Raw genomic sequence first — 13,136 nt, 5'->3', positions numbered from 1 at the left:
CTTCCCATCTCCGGAAAAGGTTCGTTTGCGGATTAATACCTTTCAAATATTTGAATGTCTGTATCATATCACCCCTGTTTCTCCTTTTCTCCAGGGTATACATGTCCAGGTCAGCAAGTCTCTCCTCATACGTCCATGGCCCAGTGCAGATTGGAGGACTTCTGGGCGAGTGGACCAGGGTAACTTCAGACGCTTGGGTGCTGGAAGTCATCAGAGACGGCTACAAGCTGGAGTTCTGCCGACCCTTAAGAGACGGGTTTGTGCACTCTCCCTGCAAGTCTCCGGTCAAAGCTGTGGCAGTGCAGCAGACTTTGGACAATCTGATCCGCCTGGGTGCGGTTGTTCCGGTGCCAGAAGATCAGCTTAGCAAGGGACGTTACTCCATTTACTTTGTGGTACCAAAGAAAGGAGGTTCTGTACGGCCTATCCTCGACCTCAAAGGGGTCAATCGGGCCTTGAAAGTTCGGCACTTCCGAATGGAGACTCTCCACTCTGTGATAGCGGCAGTGAAGGCCGGGGAGTTCCTGGCATCCTTGGACATCAAGGAAGCTTACTTGCATATTCCCATCTGGCCTCCTCATCAACGCTTTCTGCATTTTGCAGTCCTGGGCCGACACTTCCAGTTCAGAGCCCTCCTGTTCGGGTTGGCTACTGCTCCGCTGACCTTCTCCAAAGTAATGGTGGTCATCGCGGCCTTCCTACGAAAGGAAGGAGTACAAGTCCATCCTTATCTGGACGACTGGTTGATCCGAGCCCCCTCTTATGCAGAGTGCGGCAGGGCTGTAGACCGGGTGGTTGCTCTTTTGAGCTCCCTGGGGTGGATCATCAACTGAGAGAAAAGCCAGCTGCGTCCGACTCAGTCCCTGGAATATCTGGGAGTTCGTTTCGACACCCAAGTGGGCAGAGTGTTCCTGCCGGACAATCGGATTGTCAAGCTTCAGGCTCAGGTGGACCAGTTCCTAGTAGCCTCTCCTCTTCGGGCTTGGGACTATGTGCAGCTGTTGGGCTCTATGACGGCCACGATGGAAGTAGTGCCCTGGGCCAGGGCTCATATGAGACCACTACAACTCTCTCTGCTGCAGCGCTGGACTCCAGTGTCGGAGGATTACGCTGTGCGCCTTCCCTTGGACCTAGCGGTGCGCAAGGCGCTGAGCTGGTGGCTGAGGACAGACAAGTTGTCCACGGGGATGCCTCTTTTGACCCCGGAGTGGGTTGTCGTCACGACGGACGCCTCTTTGACGGGCTGGGGAGCCCACTGCTTGGGAAGGACAGCGCAGGGGCTCTGGTCTCCTGCAGAGGCAAAGTGGTCTATCAACCTCATGGAACTCAGAGCCATTCGGTTGGCGCTTTTGGAGTTTCTCCCTCTACTGGCGTTGAAGCCAGTACGGGTCCTGTCGGACAATGCCACGGCTGTGGCCTATGTCAATCGCCAGGGAGGTACCAAGAGCGCCCCTCTAGCCAAGGAGGCCATGAATCTGTGCCAGTGGGCGGAAGCGAACCTGGAACAGCTGTCGGCGGCCCACATTGCCGGAGTCATGAATGTCAAGGCGGACTTTCTCAGTCGCCATACCTTGGATCCCGGAGAGTGGCAGTTATCGGCTCAGGCGTTCTTGGACATCACGAAGCGCTGGGGCCAGCCGAGCCTAGATCTGATGGCGTCATCGGCCAATTGCCAAGTGCTGCACTTTTTCAGCAGAGGACGGGACCTTCGATCTCTGGGAGTAGATGCTCTCCTCCAACAGTGGCCGACACAGGAGCTTCTCTATGTGTTCCCGCCCTGGCCCATGTTGGGCAGGGTGCTAGACCGGGTGGCAAAGCATCCGGGCCGGGTAATCCTGGTGGGTCCGGACTGGCCCAGACGTCCATGGTATGCGGACTTGATCAGGCTCTCAGTGGACGGCCCTCTGCGGCTGCCAGCGGAGCAGGGCCTGTTGCATCAGGGTCCCGTGGTGATGGAGGATCCCTCCCCCTTTGGTCTTACGGCCTGGCTATTGAGCAGCAGCGTCTGAGGAAGAAGGGCTTCTCAGACAAGGTCATTGCCACTATGCTGAGAGCGAGGAAGCGCTCTACTTCTACTGCTTACGCCAGGGTTTGGCGTACCTTTGCATCGTGGTGTGAGACAGGCTCACTTTCTCCCTTCACTGCTCCAATTTCTTCAGTGTTGGCGTTCCTGCAAGGTCTGGAGAAAGGCCTGTCGCTCAGTTCCCTTAAAGTCCAGGTAGCGGCTCTGGCTTGCTTCAGGGGCCGCCTGAAGGGTGCTTCCCTGGCTTCGCAGCCAGATGTGGTGCGCTTTCTCAAGGGAGTTAATCACCTGCGCCCTCCTCTGCACTCAGTGGTACCTGCGTGGAATCTCAATCTGGTGCTAAGAGCCTTGCAGAAGCCGCCTTTTGAACCCTTGTCGAGGGCATCTCTGAAAGACCTGATGTTGAAAGCAGTCTTTTTGGTGGCTATCACTTCAGCCAGAAGAGTTTCCGAGCTCCAGGCGCTATCATGTCGAGAGCCCTTTCTGCAGTTCACTGAGGCAGGAGTGTCTATTTGCACAGTGCCTTCCTTCCTGCCCAAGATTGTTTCTCGCTTCCATGTGAATCAGCAGCTCTGTCTCCCATTCTTTCGTAGGGAGGACTACCCAGAGGAGTACTCTGCTCTCAAATATCTAGATGTGAGACGAGTCATCATCAGATACTTGGAAGTGACCAATGATTTCCGGAAGTCGGATCATCTGTTTGTCCTGTTTGCAGGTCCTCGTAAGGGTCTGCAGGCTGCTAAGCCTACAGTGGCAAGATGGGTCAAGGAAGCCATTGCAGCGGCCTATGTGGCCGCGGGGAAGGTGCCGCCTATTTGGCTGAAGGCTCACTCCACTAGAGCTCAGGCGGCCTCGATGGCAGAGGCCAGGTCCGTCTCCTTGGAAGAGATTTGCAAGGCGGCAACTTGGGCATCTGCCCATACCTTCTCCAGGCATTACCGCTTGACTGTGGCTGCTCGGGCGGAGGCCTGGTTTGGAGCTTCAGTGTTGCGGTCAGGGATTTCTATGTCCCGCCCTGGGTGAGTACTGCTTCGGTACATCCCACCAGTCTATGGATTGATCAGCATGATGATATGGAAGGTAAAATTATGTATCATACCTGATAATTTTCTTTCCATTAATCATAGCTGATCAATCCATAGCCCCTCCCAGATATCTGTACTGTTTTTATTCTGGTTGCATTTCAGGTTCAAGTTTAGTCTTCAGTTCCTGTTCAGGAGGACTTCGTGTTCAAGTTTTTTCAGTTGTTCTTCAGGAGTTGAGACGATTTTGTGTTACAGTGAGCTGCTGCATTCCTCTCCCCTCCGTTTTACGGGGCTGGATTGAGACCTAAATTCTGCCGGCGCGCCCTCCCGCTTCGTGCGGCTGTAGGGCAGCTTTGTACCCCTCCCGCTTCGGCGGTGTTAGGGTCAGTCAGCTCCTCCCGCGGTTGCGGTTGCAGGAGAAGCCAGATCCCCCCGCATCGGCGGGGTGGTGTCCCTCCCCCGCTCCGCGGGGATGAGCTGGACGGATTCCCCTCCCCCACTTGTGTGGGGATGAGCTGGGTTAATTCCCCTCCCCCGTTTCGGCGGTGGTGAGCTGGGCAGAGTGTCCCTTTGTGGGTGTAATTCTCTAAGTGCTGAGTCCTGCGGATGGAGCTTTGATATCGACATACTGAGGAGTTTCCGGCAGCATATGACCACATATAGGGAGGCAAAAGGATTGCTCTCTATCTCCACCTGCTGGTAGATGGACACAACCCACCAGTCTACGGATTGATCAGCTATGATTAATGGAAAGAAAATTATCAGGTATGATACATAATTTTACCGTCTTACTGTCTGAACCCTTACCGCCTCCTATTTAGGCGGTAAGGGCTCGCATGCTAATCCGGTAGTACACATCAACGGTTGATTATCACCGGGCACGCCTACTCTCTGCCCCCTGCACTAGAAAATAGAAAAATACCTTCTGGCTGGCTTAGGAAATGCAGTTCAGGCGCAGGGCACTGCGGTGAGCCACACAGTAGAGCTGTTTACTACACTCTACCCAGGCAGTTGCTCTACTATGTATTTGTAAAAGGACCATAAGTTCCCTGAGCTAGCACAGGACCTGTTGCTTTAACATGAATAATCAGAGATTTTTTTTTGTTAATCTTTACTGATTGATGAGCATATCTCCAATACACTTTTACTACTAAAATGTTGTGCTTACTCCTGACCCACAGTAGTGTTCCTACTGGTTTTGTGGTCTGGGATGAGTGTTATCAGCTGCCACTTGTTGAAACCCTTGTAGTTAACCCAACATGTTGAGGCGGAGTGCTGTTTGCTCATCAGTCCTGTCCAGGTGCAAATGAAAGCTGTGGCATAGTTTTGTATTGCTTAACTTCCTCCTTTTCCATAATGTATTCAGTCATTTTCTTTACCCTAGCTGACAAGAGCCACCACACCTCGCCTAATTGCAGCACTAAACCATTAATAAGGTATAGCATTTTTGTCCAGGAGTATTTACGTATTAAAGTAACTGTTTACTAAGGAATTAGCTCAAAGAAAACTTTTAAATTGCTCCATTGGCAGAGCCTTGCTGTCTTTCCTATATACTCAGGTTGCATTAAATGCCTTTTTGTCTTCAGGTTTCCTCAGGTGTGTTAACAGAATTGGTTTCTGCTGATGGTACTGGCTTGTGAAGAACCTGGCATATTTGTTTTCTGGTAAGTACAGAATTCTACTTCAGCACAACCTTTCACTGGTGGAGGTTTCTCTCAGATGAATGTCTCGGTTCATTTTGTGTACACTGATGGGAAATGAAGCTCACTCCATGCCAGGGTATATTAGAGATTCTCAGGTTCACTGCTGATGTTGGTCTTTAAGGCTTGCATTGTTCCAAAGTCTGCTCCTAGAAACTTGTAAGGTGTATTATGGATTAGCAACACATCATGATGATGTTGGATGCCACCAGCCTGTTTATACAAGGAGGCTAATTTCTGTATGTTTCCTCTGCCATGTTTCCTCGGTCGCGGATTTCAGTTCGTTGGTAGTGGAGGATCTTTCGCCATACATGTAGTCGCTTCTATTAGCTGTGCCATTCTTGTGCTTTATCTGCTTTTCCACATGGTCCATTTTATTTTTGTGGGGTTTTTGTTGTGTGTGAGTTTTTTTTTTTCCTTTTTTCTTTTTTTTTTTTTTTTACATTTAAGCTTTTTATCAATAGAGATAGGAATGTCCCAGGTGATCACAGCTTTATTCTCCACAGTTGCGTCAAGGTCATGATGCCAGTGTTTCTGACATAGCAGTGTCAGTTTTACTTAGTTTCATTCACGTAACTGCCTCATTGTGTTTTTTTCTGTATGCAGTTCTATGATATATCAGAATGTCACATCCACCAGTACATGTAACTGTTTAGTGGTAAAATAAAAAACTGCATTTGTGTTTTTACCATCGCTTTGAAACATGTCTATAGTCCACTATCCTCTGCTGCAATTATCAGTTTCTCTTTTTGGGACTAAATTCAGTCCTCCTTCACCATTCGGGTCCAAGTTTCCATCTACTTGTGGCTTCTGTGGGCTAGAGGTAAATGTGTGTTAATGGCATTGGTGTCCACCTTTTTCAGTACAGATCAATTTTATGCAGTAGGACCAAGTTACTGTTAACAGCATTTGAATATGATAGCACACATTACTAACTCTAGCCTTTATTTCCCATTTGAATATGCTTCTGTAAACTGGAACTAGTATACGTATCCCTTCAGGCAGTTGCCTAGTATAAACCTGGTAGGGGTATTTCTCAGTACATAAATGAGTACTTGTTTGTTGGGGCCGGGGCTGGCTAATACCAGAAGGCTGAATAAGCAGTTTTCAGAATTTTGAAGTTGGTCGAGTTTTTGAGAGAATAATTCAGAGGTTTGTTCCGAACCATTTACTTATTCATTTATTTCAATCAAAATTTGTACAATATGGTGGAAGCAATGTATGTGCAGTGTCTTTCAGATGATTTACTCATTAGAAGACTTACATTGGTAAGAATTTACTGAGAAATTGTTTTTAAACTTGGGGAAAGCCCCTCCGAAGGGACACCACCTTGTAGTGGTGGAGGGGCTTCTGTGTTTCAATGACTCAGAGGGCTATGCTGAAGGGTTACCCATATCAGACAGGCCTCTGAGGAGAAACCAGACAGTGTGTCCCAAACTAGGGAGAGTAAAAAGATGGTGACCTGAAGCTCGTACGCTGAATGACCCAGCTGTCCTCTGAAGTTCTCTCTTTGTTTACTTGAAATTTCCTCTCTGCATTTGCAGTTACCTTAACTGAGAGGAAGGGGACAATGGGGGGTCAGCCGCTGATGGCCAGTGTTTTGTCCCCTGTGCAGCAAGTGTGGGATTGCTGCGCGACGAGCTGCCCACAGATGACTGGGTTGGTGAGTCTTTTGATTAGCGCCGGCGAAGGAGCGTCTGCTCTTGGACATGGAAACAATTTCATCACTCCCGAATCATTTAACCACCATGTCCAAAGGAGTGGAGGAGTGAGTTAGGAATGTATGCTGAAACGGAAGTTGTTTACAGCTGAACCTGTGTCGGCGGTGCCACTCCTAAACCTGTAAGAGCTATCAGCTTGGAGTTTTTGGCTCCCGTGGAGGTTACATTGAATACCATCTGGAAAGTACTCCAGGACCTAACGGTGATAGTAAATAATTTTGCTTCAGATATAATCTTATTAGTGAGCCACATGGATAATCTAATTGAATCTTTTTTTTTTAAATTTATAGAAGTCTTTATTGAGCACGAATAAGCACAACATTACATAGGCATCTAAATACAAAACAAATAACAATGAAAATAGTATAATATGCCACATATTTGCTAAGTCCAAGGTAGAGTGCCACACAAACACTCCCTTATACATCAGAACCATGCTGAAACCATACCTTATACTACTTCAAACTTCTTTTTATTTTCTAATTGAATCTTTTGAGAATGAAAAATTGATATAGCAAATGAAGTTGTACAGGAGTAGAAAACGGTTAAGATTTTGAAAATGATAATAGACCAGAAAAATTTGAACAAAATGAATATTACAGATGATTAATATAGAGATTGTTGTTTTCCCAGAGTTCCGGGTATGACTCCTAAAGGTTTTTCCTCTGAAATGATTCCTCTTAGTATATTAATTCAAAAGGAGTGAAGCCTGTGAAACTGGGATTACCTTAATCAGTGGGATTTGGATTAGAGACTCAGGTGTTTGTATTAAATAATCTCTGGTTTTAAAAGAGAAAAAAATGAAATCAGGTGTATTATTTCCACTAATATTGGACAATAAGTTTCCAACAAAATAAACTGACTATACACCGTTTTGGGTTTGAAGAAGCCAACTAGACGTTCAGTGTGGAATAATAATTCAGATAAATAACTGGGGATAATCAGGTTAGCACCACGTTTTCTATGTTTACTGTTGTTTAATTGATCTTGTCTTGGAGGTCACGTGATGCTGAGGGAGCAGTAGCCACGCTTTCGCATTGCTCCGGGATCCCTGCCCGATTCCCGCCCGATACTGCCTGCAAATAGCCCTGAAATCGACTGACCTGGTCCACTATAGCTGGCTGAGAGTGCATGGACCAATATCTGGTGTCCATGTCGCCGGGAACATCACGTAAAAGTGCAAAGCCAGAGAGAGAAAAAACGGCTGGCGCTAGTGGCGAATCCAAGATGGCGCCCGGAACGCCGAGAAGCGAAGCGGAGTTTTCGGCCCGCCAATTGTCACAGCTGGTAGCGGTGGTGGAAACGGCGCTGGAACCCAGGTTCACGTCGCTGAATGACCGCCTGGGAAAGGTGGAAGGGCTGATGGCAATGCTAGTGAGCCGCGCAACGGAGGTGGAAACAAGGGTGTCCGCACTGGAGGACGCATGGCAGCAGTGTGACCCGGAGATGAAGAGCCTTAAAGAAAAACTGAACCAGCAGGCAGAGAAGCTGGACGAGCTAGAAAACCGGGCGAGACGGAGTAATCTCCGGTTAGTGGGGTTGCCAGAAACTATCCTGGAGAAAAATTTGAGCACAGTTTTGGAGGAATGGCTCGTGAAAGAATTTGCCTTGTCAGACAGCCGTGGGCCGCTCTGTTTAGAGAGAGCGCACAGGATCGGGAGACAGCACCAGAACAACCAGCGCCCCAGAGTCATCGTCATAAAAGTACTGAACTATATTCATAAAGAAGAGATCCTTAGGGGATATCGCTTAAAAAGGGAATCCCTGACATATGCTGGAGTACAAATACGAATCTTTCAGGATTATTCAACCAGCTTGCAAGAGAGGAGACGGAAGTTTCATCCAGTCTGCGCCTCGCTAGTGGAAAGAAATCAGCGCTTTATGTTGCTGTATCCAGCTACTCTAAAGATCCAACATGAGGGGAACTGGATCCCTTTTGTATCAGATCAAGCAGCCATGCAGTTTATTAATAGAGAACTGAATACAACTGGGACACCTACTTGAAAGAAAGCATTGGACTGGTGGGTCAGTCGGACATGAAAGAAATTATATAATTGCAGAACACAGGGGCAAGTATGCAATGTTTTGTAAGTTTGTGTTCAGGAAAATTCCATTTGGTTAAAAAGTGCGGTTGACGGGTGGGGGGTGGGGTGGGGATCGCAGCATGTTGTGACTCAGGTATCATGGGAGTTTCTCAGTTGTGGGTTAATGAAGGGGGAGAGGAAGTAGGGGGGGAGGGGTGGGTGGGCTGGTAAAGAGGGGTTTATTTGGGGAGCATGGGGGACGTGAGTGTTGCACAGTAACTTGAACTTGGGGGAAGGGGAAACTATGCACTATGTGGAGTGGTCAGGAGGGGATGGCTCCGGGGTGGGGGCTGGGCACCCAGGGGCCTTAACATCACCATTGAATTTGAAGGAAGCTGAGATGGAGTCCTGGGACCTGGGTTAGATGCATTCGACTAGATTAATATCGTGGAATGTGGCTGGGATTGGATCGCCAATAAAAAGAGCAAAGATTTTCACAGCCTTGCAGCGTCACAAAGCCTCCATAGCATGTTTACAGGAGACAAAATTGAGGAGGAAAGTCAAAAGCTCAAGCAAAGGTGGGTGGGGGAATGTTTTTTCTCACCAGCACAGGGGCGAAGAGGGGGAGTGGCAATCCTGATCCACAAATCTCTACAATGTAAGGCCCGGTTAGTAGCCCGGGATGCACAGGGGAGGTATATACTTTTACACTTGAACATAATGGGACAAGAAGTATTCTTGCTTAATATTTATGGACCAAATGTACACGATCATACATTTTTTCAGCACATAATTCGTCTGGGTCTCCAACACACAACTGCCCCCTGGCTCTTAGTGGGCGATTTCAACCAGGTGATGGATGGGCAGTTAGATCGGTCGGCGCCTTCAGCGGGGATGGCATTGGGTAGGGGTAAGGGCATACAACACCTGTGCAGGGCGCTGAACTTAGTCGACCCATGGCGCTTGGTCAATCCCACTGCGCGCAATTATACTCACCTCTCCCGAGCGCACGGCACGTGGTCTAGGTTAGACTATATTTTAGCTGAGGGTACACTTTTCCCACAGATCGTGAAAGCAGAGGTGGGGCCAATGGAGATTTCAGATCACGCTATGATATGGGTGGATATGGAGCTAGGAGCGGGTAGACTTAGAGGACACCAGTGGAAATTTCCATCACATCTAGCGGGGGATGTACACTTTCAAGAACATCTTAGACAGAAATGGCAGTTGTTTGCGGACACCAATGTACAGCATGAGGATGATGCCCTTCTCTATTGGGAAACGTCAAAAGCAGTTATGAGGGGGGAGGTCATCTCCTACATGTGTGCCCGGGCAAAGAGGTTAGCACAGGGTATTGTCCAGCTGGAGCATAAATTCCAGGCAGCAAAACGTAAACATTTAGCGGCCCCCTCACCTAGGAGTAGGGAAGAGATGGTGTCATTGCTCGCGGCACTGAATTCTCTTATCCATGAGCGTACTAAAAAACCAACTGTTTAATCGATCATTCACCTTCCATAGATTCGGCAATAAATCAGGGAAATTGCTGGCAAGAGTAGTAAGGAATTGGGGGGGTAATAGGTTCGTCCCATCTTTGATAAAGCCAGATGGCTTGCGTGAAACCCGGCCTTAGGGGATAGTACAGATTCTACATGATTTTTATGCATCCCTTTATAGTAACCCAGGCGAGTGGAGTGGACCCGCTTTGGTAGACTATTTAGAAGACTCGGGTATCCCACAATTAACAGTGGAGGTAATAGATCAGTTGAACTCCCCTTTGAGAGCTAAGGAAATTCAGAAAGTGGTCAAAGCGTTGAAAAGGGGTACGGCCCCGGGTCCCGATGGGTACACGACAGAATACTATCAGTGCATGTTGCCACAACTATGTGGCGCCCTGGTTTCCTTTTTTGATGCCTCGGTGGAGGGAGGTGGGTTTCCGCGGAACTCCGAGGCGTGGATCACACTGATACCGAAACTGGGGAAAGACCCAGAACGTCCAGAGTCATACAGACTGATCTCTCTCCTTAACGTGGATCTCAAAATCTTAGCTAGGGTGTTAGCGGAGAGGCTAAGCCCACATATGACCACATTGGTGGGAGAGGGACAGGTGGGATTTATGAGGGGCAGACATTCCTCTATTAATGTCCGTAAAGTTTGCATGGCTGTGGCCTATAGCCAACTGTCACAAGAACCCTTGCTTTTGGTGAGCCTCGACGCCGAAAAGGCGTTTGATAAAGTACGCTGGGATTACTTGTTTGGAGTTCTCGACTACGTGGGCTTAAAGGGCTGATTTGCACACGCAATTGCAGCCCTGTATTTCCACCTCCAGGCCGCTATATTAGTAAATGGAACTCGTTCCGCCATGTTTCCGATAGCGAGGGGAACAAGGCAGGGGTGTCGACTTTCACCGTTGTTGTTTTTGCTTTATCTGGAACCTCTATTGCGCACGATTCAAAGAGACCCTGGGATTGCGGGAGTTGAGATGCCCTCCCTATCAGTGAAAACTTTGGCATTCGCAGACGATATTCTGTTGACCTTGACACGCCCCTGCAGGTCGTTGCAGTACCTCCTGGATACTAAAGGAGAATTTAGCTTCTTTTCGGGGTTTACCCTTAACCTACAGAAGTCAGTGGCGTTCCCAGTGCAGAGCTCGATTAGGGAGACATGGGAGGGAGAGTTTCCCCTTACGTGGTCTACGGGGCCCTTAAAATATCTGGGAGTACTAATCCCTGCTGATTTATCTGATTTGTATGACGTGAATATTGAACCGCTTCGGCAAAGTACACGGCACGCACTGCGGGGTTGGCACTCGCTCCCGTTGTCCCTCATGGGAAGAATTGCACTATATAACATGATATTGGTGCCTAAGTGGACTTATGTGCTACAAATGGTGCCGCTGTGCCTGTCGCAGAAGGACGACCAGTGGGTGACACGGTTGGTAGCGAGGTTCATATGGCAGGGTAAGAAATCGCATATGTGAGCGTCTCAGCTCTTTTTACCGAGATCAAAGGGGGGGGGGGGGGGTTGGGGCTGTTGAGTATCAGACTCCTTTCAATTGCCAGTAACATGCGTCACCTCACGGATTGGTTCCTGGGATCGTCTTACTTCTCATGTACTGGGGCTGAGACGAAGCTGTTTGCCCCGGAGCACTTTAGTGCCTGGTTGCACGCGGCGCCGGGGAAACTGCGGACACCTCCAGCTTTTGCACCAATACTTATGCCTCTGAGGAAAGCTTGGAGGTGGGCCTGTAAGTTTTATGGTTTATCCGCGGAATCCTCTCCGCTGCTGCCAATCCAGGGTAACAGAGACTTCATGCCGGGTACCACTTCGGCAGATTTTGCCATGTGGGGCACAAAAAACTTACAGTATTTATACCAGCTATATAATGAGGATGGCACACTAAAATCTCAGGTGGAACTGCAGTTGGAGTATGGGGTTAAGGGACTAAATTTCTTTTCTATGTTCCAGCTGCGCCATTATCTGAGATTCCTGCCGGCCCCCACTATGACAGCGCAGGTGTGGGAACAATTAGTTACCATATTGGGGTTGGACGCACAATTAAGGGTCCCTCTCAAATACTATCATGCTTCCCTGCGGGAACATCTGGGTGAGGTGGAATATGGTAAATTAACCAATTGCTGGAATAAAGAGCTAGCGACAAACCTCCAAATGGAAACGGTAAAGGTTTGTCTCTTGGGAACCCAAAGACTGACTGACAGAATGTGACGTTGCAAGTCTGGTTCCCCTTCTGGGACTCATTGACTGCAGTAGCGCGTAGTAGAATTTTGAATTCTTAAGTGCGACACAGAGGGGAGGGGATTTGGGGTGGGGGGAGTTGAGTTGTTCAAGGGGATGGGGGGGAAGGCGGGAGGGAGGGAAAAGTTGTTCAAGGGGATGGGGGGGGGGGGAGGCGGGAGGGGGGGGAAGTAAAAATGTATTTGCACTGAGTTGTATTCTACCATCATGAGATGACTTTAGTGGTGTATGGAGTGTTTCTCCAAGGACAGCATTGTGTTTGTTTATTATTGCACCAATAAAAATATTTAAACATAATTGATCTTGTCTTGTTTCACTCTCCCTATTTTGTGGTCTAAGGAAGAGTATAGAATTACCTGATTGAAATAATTTGTGTGTTATTTTCTCTGCATTTCTGGCAAGTTATTTTAGTGCTTGTAAAATTAAGTTGTTATAAAAAAAAAAAAATACTTGGGGAAAGGTAGACTGGGCGTCACAATCGACCGCAACCCTTTAGAGCCAAGTAAACTCCGTAACAAAATGTTCTACTCAGTGTGGAAACTTAAACGCGTAAAACCTTTCTTCCCAAGGGAAATATTTTGAAACCTAATACAATCAATGGTTCTAAGCCATGCAGATTATTGCAACGGAATCTATGCAGGATGTAAAGAACAACTCACAAAAAACTCCAGACCACCCAAAACACAGCAGCCAGGTTGATATTTGATAAAACATGATTTGAAAGTGCCCTGCCAAACCCCTCCGAGAAAAGCTACACTGGCTTCCAATCGAAGAACGGATCATCTTCAAAATCTGCGCCTTGGTCCACAAAATTATCTACGGTGTAGTCCCAGGATACATGACAGATCTTATAGACCTACCAACCAGAAATAGAACTAGATCTCGTACAT

General features: G+C 48.0%; 1 protein-coding gene across 2 annotated transcripts in view; it reads left to right on the top strand.

The window, feature by feature from the left end:
• ST3GAL1 (ST3 beta-galactoside alpha-2,3-sialyltransferase 1) overlaps positions 1 to 13,136 on the top strand; it is a 239,461-nt gene that overhangs the window by 77,739 nt on the left and 148,586 nt on the right. Inside the window, exon 2 of one of the 2 annotated variants that reach the window (XM_030219421.1) lies at positions 4,635 to 4,712. The exons of the other annotated variant lie outside the window; for it this stretch is intronic. The gene's annotated coding sequence lies outside the window, so the exon portion shown is untranslated. The remainder of the gene's footprint in view (positions 1 to 4,634; positions 4,713 to 13,136) is intronic. 2 annotated transcript variants of the gene reach the window in all.

The sequence above is a fragment of the Microcaecilia unicolor genome, chromosome 1, assembly GCF_901765095.1.
Source record: "Microcaecilia unicolor chromosome 1, aMicUni1.1, whole genome shotgun sequence".
Classification (NCBI taxonomy): Eukaryota; Metazoa; Chordata; class Amphibia; order Gymnophiona; family Siphonopidae; genus Microcaecilia; species Microcaecilia unicolor.
Note: the sequence above shows the minus strand (reverse complement) of the source record. Positions and strands in the feature narration are given on the sequence as shown.